Here is an 11,867-nt window from a genome sequence, read left to right on the forward strand (position 1 = left end):
TACTGCACCAGCCTCGATGATACGAGAGCTCGATTCACGGGGGGTCTCACCCGGGTCCATTTGTTCAGACTGGTTAATATTTTCTTGTGGCAACGAGTCACAAAGGCGAGTCGAGCCTCTTTCAGTTGTAAACGAGTTAACAACTGGTATCATTTGATCTACACTCTTTGAACGGTGAGGGCGTTCCGTACCTTTCTGCGCGTTTTCGCAGGTCAGGAGGGCTTCTGACCCTTGAGGCGCGATGGAGGGGACTATCTCAGGATTTTGGATGTCTACATTCTTTTGGGAAGTGTCGGAGTCGTTTTCACCGGCACAAGCTTCATTGATGACATCCGTCTCAATGGCCAAATTGTTATCGTACTCCACTGCGTCGTTTTCACAGGTAGATTTATTTATTGGGATTGCACCAGTGTCATTAGTTTTTTTCTTGGAATCGCGCCAAGTTGAGCTGAAATCCTCGAAGGACTACTCTCATTTTGGGTTATAATCTTGTTTCCAGACTTTAGACTACCCAATTTATTATTTTGCATAAAAATCCTCCTGGGACTATGCACGCTAGTTTTAGCGCGATTGTTACCAAAACTAGTCTTGACTGTAACCGGGGTATTACCACCATGAAAGTCTGCTTTTAAGACAGACGCTTCCATCTCACACTTACAAGGCAATTTAGCACCTGGGATTTGACCAATAACCAAATCACACACAGGCGTTTTAAGACACAACGCATTAACATCGCCAGAATAAAAAGGGGTGTCGACATATAATTTAGCCATTTTATTTTGTTCGCCTGTAGAACGATTCATAAACATACAGGACTTTTTCTCATCGGTAAATTGGTGGGGCTTAACCAAACTTTCATGAATTATCACACCATCGCAACCCGTATCTCTAAGGGTTCTAACCACGTGACCATTCACCTTGCCGATAGCTATAGGCATTCGGCTATTTCCAATTACCGGGTCGGCGGTAGTTACAGAAACCAGCGACGCAACAGGTACCATTTCATACAATTGGGCATCCTGCGTACAGGTCACCTCTTGGGGGAGGTCACTGTCCGACGCTTCGGGAACTAAAGACTCGCTACTAGACTCGGGTTCCTGAAGTTCATCCCCTACTTTTACTAGACAACTATTGCTCATGAGGGGTTTTCCCGTAACAGAATGACGTGACGCATGGCATGCTTTTATATCATGCCCACAGCGTCCACAGCGTCCACACCGTCGGCATTGGGCTACACTCGGGACTTTGTTCGCAAATTGATTCTGATTCGCATTGCAACTATTTTGTTTCTGAGAATTAGATCGGGAAAAATTATTGGAAACTTTATTAAACGAAGAATCATATTTTCTTGCTTCTTCGTACATATCAACCTTTTTTACAAGATCTAAAATTGGAAGTTTATGGTTCTCGCGAAGTAAAACGCGGATCTCGGGGGGACTACAATTAAGCAACTGCTCTTTTAACAACAACTCGCGAAGGTTGTCGTACGTCTTTCCGATAAGTGACATTTCTACCCATCTATTAATATAGTTCTCTAACCTAACTAAAAATTGTGCACACGTCTCAGAAATGCCGCGCTTGCAAAGCGCAATTTAGAACGATATCCCTCTTCCGTAAGATTGTATGCATTTTGCATAGTTCGTTTAACTACTTCCCAATCTTGAATTTGTTCCAAGCTCAACGAATTGTAAATAGAAAGGGATCTCCCAGATAAATAACAGCTAAAATTGCTCCCCCATTCGTTGCCTTCCCACTTGTTTTGGTTCGCATAAATTTCAAAGCGTCTCATATAGGAATCAAGATCTTCCCTCTCTTTGTATTCAGGTAAATTAGGGCGTTTTCCCGGGACATTATTGCGTCCGTTCCCCTGCAATTCGGCTTGTTTATTTATGCGTTCCAACTCGAAATTATGTTTTTCACGCTCATATTCTCTTGTGCCGTAACTTTCGCTAACTCAATCTGTTCTCTCGATCTGGCTTCCTGTTCTCTCGCTCTGGCTTCCTGTTCTCTCGCTCTGGCTTCCTGTTCTCTCGCCTTCGCTTCCACGCTTCTGCGTAAGGCTCTATTTTCACGGTCTACTTTCTTCCACTCTTTTACCTCCTCTCTAACATACCGATTTAAGTCCTCCCCCTCATAACCCATAGTCTTCGCTTCGTCAGTAAACGTGTCGATAGCTTCCAAAGCAGTTTTGGGTTCATCCCAAGTACAGGCGACAGATCTCCCAGGGGACTTAGGTTTTATCCCTGAAGTCATATTGGCAACTACGATATCAACCCAAAGTGGAAATGACCAGAACACGGGATTGAAGGCCGCAAGGGGGAAATTGACAAAGCAAAAAGATTGAATTAGACCAGCGATGGCAACTTAAATAGTACTTAAAACTAGTTAATACAAATTGTTTTAAAACAGAACCAAAGTGCAATTCAATAACCTGACGTAATAACGTTTTCAGAAACAGTGTATAACACGTGTTGTACATACGTATGATAAAGTGTTCGTTATACAAGGGTAGTATGATTTGTGGATATTGTTTCTTTTTAACAATATCCCACCGCTGCCACCAATGTCAAGAGGTCTATATATATGTTTGTATTAAATCTGAAATAATTCATACGAAGCGAATGGGAATGCCAAACGGTGATTCGTATAACTTAAACTATATAGATCACACTTGTTGTGGGTTCTTTTCACGGGCCATAAAGGCATTGGAAATCATTAAGATGGTTATCGTTACAAGACGACAATGATCTCAGGCCAATAACAATTGGACATCTAAGAACCATAGAGAATTTATAAATAAGGGAACGAACACATTCATCATACACGCACAGCACTAAATGACACCAAATTTGAATTAACTGCAATGTGAGTACGCACACTTTAACACAAAGAGCAAAAGTTTGACAGTAAATACACAAATAGCTTCACAAAATCTGCTAATTAAATATTACTGCATTGCCTAAATATTTTAGACAGTTCCGATAAACGTAACTGCGGTCGAAATATGCAGGTAAGGCAAGGGGAAACTGAAACCTGGCTGTTTGTGCGTGTAAGGCAGATGTACTATACCGGACGTAACGATGTCGAACTGCAGCAACAAACGTGGCGACAAACTTCAGACGGCTTGGTTTCCAGGGGTGGCTCACAACACGAGGACGCTGTACAGTACTATAGCTGACACCAGGACGACCAGAGAGTGAATTCTCAATCCGGAGTTCAATGGTGACGTTATCTGTGTTATACCGTACTTCTGGTGGATCGTCCAACACCCCAACCAAGGCACGCTTTCTTGTTCAATTTATTGTGTACCATATGTAAATCAAGATGACACCCCTTTGTTTACACTGCTCATTTCTAATTGGTCGAAACCAGAAGAATTGCGAGAAACTACCACATCAGGTGCGACAGGAATGTTATGCAAACTGACAGAAATGCAAAACCGAGTTTGTTGACCCGGCTAACCAAATTCACCAAAGTTTATTGACCTCAAATTCATTCTGATTCTCGGGAATCAAGTCTTCGGTACCCTAGTATTTGGAGACAAATCTCACCCCAGGTAAATTCTTTGTCGTCCAATCAGGCTGCTCCCCTTGCGAAGAATGTAACAATTCGTGCATGCAATATATGTATTAAGTATTTCTTTATTTCTCCACCTATACAAGTCACAAAGTATTCCCCTTTCTATGTAAATCATGTATGCATTTAAAAGCTTATAAGCCTAACAGGGAGGGCGTAATACTTGGAAATAAATTAAACTTTGGATTCCTGACACCCAGTGATGAGTGTGTGTCGTTAATATGTGCAATGCACTACTATTCCTGAAACGTAAATGTGTGGGCAACTTGTTGCATTTGAACATCGCAGCAAAAATCGAATGATTTGATTTTTGATATGATTTTTTTCAATATTTCAATATCGGAATGCTGTTCTGTAAAAGAAGGGTAAGGCGTTCTGATATCCCTACTTCATCAACATTTTATAGCACATTAAAAATTCCCCTCAAATAATTTTGAGTTTGTTGGATCCCTGCGATGTTTTGACGCCATTAGAACACTGTGGTGCGATGTCACGGTGAAGGAAATTGGTATATTGCTGCCATCTCGGATTAGATTAGATTGTTGTCAGAATTGTGTGTTCAGGGAGGTATGTGATATGTAATATATAATTCAATCATTTATTTGAGGTCAGTTCTGGAAGAGAACAATCTTGTCCCCACAGATTGGCAACAAGGTTCTAAACTGGAGGTGCCTGGGAGTTGTCGGGGTTCCTAACTGAAACTGATAACTAATATACAGAGTTTTGGCATATAAATCACATTTACATGAAATGGTGTGACAAACAGGGGAAAAGATGTGTTGTGAACACTGGCTTTGTGTTCAGGGAACTTGACTCACTTAGCTGATAACACTTACACATAGAGATACCAGATTCGACCATATGAATACACATGAGTTCATTACTATAATTTCGCCTTATTTATCAAAACAGTCAGCTGAGTCATCCCCTCACTGTCCATTTATTTCGTTTTTCTTTTACAAAGTGTTAAATAAACGCTGTATGGTAGTGTTTGACTTACTTTGGTTTTGCTGTTTTTTCATGAGGACATACCAAATAATAAACCGAACACGCAATAATATTTAATATGTTTACCACTTGGATGATAATTTAGACAGATGGGTACCAATATAGTTATATATGTGATGGGAACTTATCGTCTGTCTCTATATCTCGTCTGCTTGAGGTACCGGACCGGGAAAGTCACTTAAACCTTACAGTCGTATAGACGCCGGATGGCAACGGTTATATCGTAATTAGTTCCAAATCACTGAGTCAAGTTCCGTCCAGGACCTCGCATGAGCCTAAATGATGACAGATACAACACAGCCATTCACTAGTAATCAGCAAAATAAGTCGGACAACAGATCTAGATACGCGAAAACTAGTTCATTACATATACATGTACACAATACATATATATGCGTACATGCAGATCTACTGATTTGGAAAAACGTACAGAAAGATCACTCGGCAATCCAACTGAAATTGAAATCTTGTCAAGCTAGACGCATCCAATGCGGTTAATGCCAGGCTTGCACGGGATGAATTGTATGCAAATTATACTAACAAAAACAGTGGAAAAAAAGAATGAAAGATCGAATCCGGATTTTACATTTTACATAAATGTTATTAAATTCTGGGCTATTTTGCGAAATATTAAATGTAATGCGTCCCTAACCAATGAAATTAAAGCGGACAGTTGGTAAATATTTTAAATGCACTATCGGGACACGTCAAGGTTGTATGCTTAGCCCTATATTATTTACTATTTTTATCAATGATCTCGTTTTATACACTAGTACTGTTGGATGTGAGGGTGTTGCATTGACAACGATTTTCACAACCTTAATATCTTGATGTACGCGGATGACGTAGCCGTGGGTTCTGATATGCCAATACATACTCAACGACAAATAAATAAAGTACACCAATTTTGTTCTCACTGGGGTCTAACTCTAAATCTAAACAAAACACAGATAATTGTTTTTCGCAGGGGTGGTTATCTAAAACAAGGTGAAAAATGGTTCTATCGCGATCATGAAATTAAAATCGTCCCTCAGTACAAGTATCTTGGTGTATTATTTTCCTCCAGATTAAGTTGGAATCCGACCAAATTAAACCAATCAGCACAGGGTAAAAAAGCAATGTTTCAACTTAAAGTATTGATTCGAAGACTTGGTGGTATGATCACATCTGATTCATTCAAATTATTTGATTCCATCATTGTGCCAATCTTATTATATGGTAGTGAAATCTGGGGTTACGAGAACGCTTCTCAAATTGAACAAGTTCAGAATCAATTTTGTAAATTTCTACTCGGTGTGAGTAATAACTCAAGCGATTTATCAGCTGTTGGCGAATGTGGTCGTTTTCCTCTCTATGTTATTTACTTTAAAAGATGCATTAGCTACTGGCTGAGATTATTACAAATGGACGTTAATATATATCCTCATAAATGTTATTTAATATTAAAAAGATTATCCGACCAACGTGTTATAACGTCGGTAAATTGGGCTTTTAATGTAAACATTTTGCTATTTCGCTTTGGATTCGGTCATGTATGGCTGAACCAAGGTGTAGGCTCGAAAAGTGTGTTTCTTTCACAGTTCACACAAAGAATTATAGATTGTGCGCAACAAGTATGGCACGACGACACTGCTTCTTCCAACAAACTCCGTTCCTATCTCGAGTTTAAGTCGTCACTTGAGCAAGAAAAATATTTGTCTTGCATCCATGTTTTCAAATTCAGAGCTGCATTGTCAAGGTTACGTTGTTCTTCTCACAATTTGCGTATTGAAAAGGAAAGACATGAAAATGTCCCCCTCGATAATAGATTGTGTGAATACTGTGTTGAACGAAATCAACTTTATGTTGAAGACGAATATCATTTTATAGCTATTTGCCATCGTTATCAACGTATTAGAGCAGAATGTTTGCCTGTATGGCTCCGCACCAACCCCACTTACAACAAAATTATCTCGCTCATGAGTTCAAGAAACGATGTAATTTTAAATCAGTTAGCAAGTTATGTTTATTTCGCCATGAAAAGCAGAACTTAAATGATTTTTGTTTTCTCTATTGTTACAATTGTTAAGTGAAACTGTATTTGCTCTTTGGGCCAATGGCCTTTTGCTTTGTAATAAATATACTATTAAATACTGTAAAACAAGCTAAAGAATGTGAAAATAATGTAAACAATTTAAAAGTGAACTGATGAAATAGGTTTAAATGAACTAGATAAATCCAAAATGGAATTAGATAAAGAATACAAGTACATAACAGAGGGGCAAATTATAAGATCAAGAACAAAACAGTATGAAAAATGGGAGAGAAAGAATAAATAAATTCTTAGTTCAGATAATAAATACAAATAAATCATCAATTAACTTTCAAACAATCTGAATCATATTTCAACCTATTAAATGAATATATATCATGTAAAATGGAAAGAAAAATGATGTAAGAAATGTACATAACTTGTGATTACATGAATATGCAGTTTTAGGTTTTATTTGGGTTTCTGAACAAGTTTTGTTTCTTCACTTACACTTTGCTTGGTTTCAAAGCATACAAACACAAATACAATAACAGAACTGAGAATAACAAGAAAAGCACCAATTATTTCTAAATTAACTACTTGTTTATGAAATACAATGACATCAGCTAAAAAGTCAGCAACAATATTGATGTTAAATAAAATTGTTGTTTTACCAGCACTCTGTAACTGTAAGGATCTGTTGTAGGAGTACAAGTAAACAAGAAACAATGATATCATCCCTACTAGATATGCAGTTGTGATGGGATATGCAGGTATCAATGCATACATCCGATCACTACTTGTAGGGTACACTAATATTAACATAATTATAGCACCACATAACCCATTGTAGAATACAAATAGACAGCCATACTCCTGATAAAAGGGCGTACACATATCCGAGTGTAGATGAATGTGTGTTATTACCAAATATGAATTGAGGTCGTGATACTAATATAATCCCAGCAACATTGATGACAACACTAACGCAGTCGTGGAGTTTGCACTTCTCTTTTATGAATATGCACGCAAACATAGGTGCAAATATTGGTAATGTTCCTACTGTTATTGCGGCTGTATCTCCCATTCCAATCCCATCCATGGCATAATAGTAAACTAGGCATGCTCCATTCTCACTAAAGCCTTTCACAATGTTCAAAATAGCGTCCTTCTTTTTGAGTTTCAGAATATTAATTCCCTTGTAGATGAGCAATGGTATAGTTATTGCCACAATCATCAATGATTTGACAAGTAAAACCTGTGATGGTGAATATCCAATCTTGATACACAACATAACAAATACATCAGAGATAGCAAGACTTACACCTGACAGTAATCCCATTGTAATTCCCAACAATGCAGTCCAGTAGCTGTGCTTCAGGTGGACTGGAATGTTTTCTCCATTTTGAATGCCACCATTTTCTCCAGTGGTAGCTTGTAGTTTCAAAAAAATGTCAAACATTTTGAAGTCCGTAATGCACCATATATTGACGAATGGCATTCATAGATAAATAAAATACAGCTCTTACTCCCATCGTACGCGCATATATATTCGGTATAATGCATGCATATTTTAAAATATATAAATAATCACGGGGGCGAACATCCGGGCATTTTCACTGCACAACCCCAAACGTTGAAAACAACAATCACTGACATTTCACAGCTGCTTGAGCAGATCCCATATAAATACATGTATAATGGTGCGCGTCTTACGACAAACGTTCTATGACGTACTTTTACCTCTGCAAATAACATTCTATTATTTAACGAGAAATGTAGAAGTACAGAGATAAATAAATGAAATCGACAAAAATATTAAATATCGCACCACATACACTGTACATAGAGCTTTCATTAATAAAATATTTTATCACAAAAAGATAACAAATCTGTATATGCAACCAATAATAATTGGCGATTCACACCTCGTCTATGTGATTTATATTTAGAAAAGTGACTATATGCATTAATGCCCGTGTAAACGAACTCTATATATGGTAATTTGGTGTACTACGTCATGCAAAATCGAAAATGTTAAGTTAACACATATCCCATCTAAGCTGCACTAATTATTCAATCTAATTCTAATGCATTTCACTATGAATATGGCATCTTAATAGTTTTTCTATTGATAATTGACATGTTCATTTGTAGAAATTATTTTTAAACATATTATATATCAAACGAGTGTCGTATAATGTCTAGTTATAATGCAATTTTCACCCACAACGGGGATACTAATATAACCCAGCAACATTTATGACAATACCAATGAAGCCGTTTAGTAAATAGACAAATTGGTTGCAATTTGTGTGGTCAGTGCATAAACCATCTATTTTGTGTGGACGTCATTGTGGTGATCAGTCATTCTGTTAAGGGGCTCAATTGTTTGGTTGTATTTTAATCCAGGTTCTATTTTTATATTTTCACCACAATGAGAATTCTGCGTATTTCTAAAGTACAATGTTTTTATGCTAGTGCTATTTATAGATTTGTCAACTGTTATCATCTATCAAACTAAAGCAGTATCATCAGAGCTACTGCTCTGTCAGGTATTGTTCACACTCGTGGTCTGTACTTCAGATTGTGTCTGTGTGTTAGGGTTGTATATTATCGACGCTGAATTATATATAGCAGGATGTAAACAAATTATAATTTAAAATGACATTACCTACACGTTGGAGTCACATACTACTATGTCTGTATACATCTGAACCCAACTTTCTCGCCCTCTGTCTTTTTTGCAGTATATTTAAAAAAAATGCCACAATTTGAATGATAGGACGAATAAGAACACAATAGCTCGTCAATTTAGTGGAGTACACTTCTCCGATGACATCACACACATTAATCACACAAAAACCGAAACAATTTTTATTGTCGAATATTCAAATAATAAATGAATAAAATAGCAACATACCCTAATGATATTCAAATTTCGAGTTATAGCGCAATTAGTTCATTTTTCGTACGGGAATTGATTTAATGAGTTGATTTCTATCTTGCTTAATGTAAGGGCAATAGGGCAACACAGTCGAAATTAGGACGTTTTTACACCAGGGCGTGCAAGATTTTAAGGTAACAGTGAAACTAGAAAAGTGTTTATTAAAGGTTCATTCGCATAACAGTAAGCAACACACTGTCTGAACTTGCAGACAAAGCGTAGCGTCTCAACACAGCAGACGAATGCGCTAACTTTTCGACAATACTAACAGACGCCTATGTTCACATGACACTAAACTCAGACAACTGTCAATTGACCATAACACCCGAAGTCTGAAATATTTATGTCTGGCGCCATACTAATGGATAGAACAGCTCAATCCTCTATGCACAGCAGACACGAAACCAAATCAGGTATGACTTATAGAACATAGTACAAGAAAACAAATCTTGGATGGCAGCGACCTAACAGGGGCAACTACAAAGGTCACCTTAAAAAGTACATTTACAGAGGGTGCTCAACTCCCAACTTCAGAAGAGGAGTGCTGTTCTGGATCCTCCCTACTGATAACCAGCAGTGGCATCATGAGTTAATTGCTCTTCGTGTGGTTTGATGCAACACTTGGTTCTCCATTTCCTCAATCTTCTGACAGGTTTGACCAGTTCTCGTCTAATTGGGCGATTTTATACACCAGTAGTGTATGAAAAAGAAACAACATGTTATGATGCAAGTTCCGCCACTTTGCCACCTTTCTAAAGTTTCATCTCATAAACTAATAACCACGATTTTCAGGTCTAACATTGACATATGGATCCTTTATCCACTGGTCAGCAAGCTTGTGTTTGCCATGCATGATAGGAATCATAATACGACTTGCTGATAAGACCTTATTTATCCAATTTCTAATATACTCATCCATGTCTTCTGCGTGTTCCTCCTCAGTGACCAAGCGCAAGTATATGTCAAAAGGCAAACAATGACGGTGTCCATGCATAAGGAAATACGTGGTGTTACCAACCACATCGTGCTTTGTGCAGTTATATGAGTCACTGCAATAACATGTTGTTTCCAGTTCATACCAAGTGACGTTTGATAAAATTGCTATGTGGGGTGCCACAACTCCATTGGCATCACACAGGTGCCGAATCACACTACTCTTAAAGTTTAAACCTGATCAGAATACAGGCGCTCTGGGAAAGCAAAGTGTAACACAAAATGCTCCATCAATGTATCCGCGGTTACTTTAGCAGTCTGGTTATCAGTAGGAAATACTTTTGTGTCCATGAAAATTCAGGAATATTTTGATGCTTTCTTTGTTGGTATGAGTATGTTGATACAATCCCACAGTAAGATCACTCGGTGGCTTAGCAATTTTCGTGAATCCTTGCACATAACAGAGATAATAGCTTGCCATCCCCGCAAATGTAATCACCTCCTTCATATTATGATGACTGGGCAAATCATGCAGTGCTGTAGTCTTCATCATTTCTGTGTGCACGATATGGCCCAGTAAATGAACCTCCTGGCAAAGCAAACTCAGACTTCTTGGCTCTGTACTTCACAGTCGTCTCAATACTCCAGTCAGGTGTTTCATATGGACATTGCATGTCTTACATTATGTCTTACATAATCACATCATCCATGTAGTCAATGCATAACTGATGGACCAACTCGCCTAGGTAATTCTCCAATACAATTGGAAATGAGTTTACACACCCAATGCAATGCAATGCATGCAAACTTATTATTGATACTAAGGTCAGAGAATCATTAAAACCAACACAACTACTTAAAGCGATATGGTCATTCCTAGCAACGGATATGTATGGTTCTCTGCCGTCTGGTGAATATTAAGTTGTATTCATAGATGAGTAGCGTATAGAAAAACATACATATTTGTTTTTCAATTTTCTTAGAATCCAGTATCTAGATGAGATTAAAGTACGATAACAATGCAGGATGGGGTATATTAATTATGAAAGGTAAGTGTCTCGTTGTGTTTCGTCGTGCCGCGTCCTGTTCGACATGGGACTTATAGCGACGTACACAACGCGTGGAAAATACGTTGTTTATTTACATGAAATTCGAACACGCGCTGCGCGACGACCACCGCGCTTTAACTAAAACGATGTTTCCTATTTTTAAAAAGAATGAATAAGATCAACTGGAAAGAACCTTGAATTCGAGTATTTCAGTGTTGAATATCTCAATAATGTTTTAGTCTCAGTGTAGAGCGAGCAGCGATAAAGCGATACATCCACTTAGCAACATATAATCGCAACTTGAATATTATGGTAGTCCGCGAGTTCAACACTGCAAACAAAA

At 37.9% G+C, this 11,867-nt stretch overlaps 1 pseudogene; it reads right to left on the minus strand.

Moving 5' to 3' along the window:
* Window positions 1-6,574: 6,574 nt before the first annotated feature.
* On the minus strand, window positions 6,575-8,131 carry LOC102804854 (uncharacterized; annotated as a pseudogene).
* Between the last annotated feature and the right edge of the window lie 3,736 nt (window positions 8,132-11,867).

This window comes from Saccoglossus kowalevskii, chromosome 16 (genome assembly GCF_978046115.1).
Source record: "Saccoglossus kowalevskii chromosome 16, keSacKowa6.1, whole genome shotgun sequence".
NCBI classification, from domain to species: domain Eukaryota; kingdom Metazoa; phylum Hemichordata; class Enteropneusta; family Harrimaniidae; genus Saccoglossus; species Saccoglossus kowalevskii.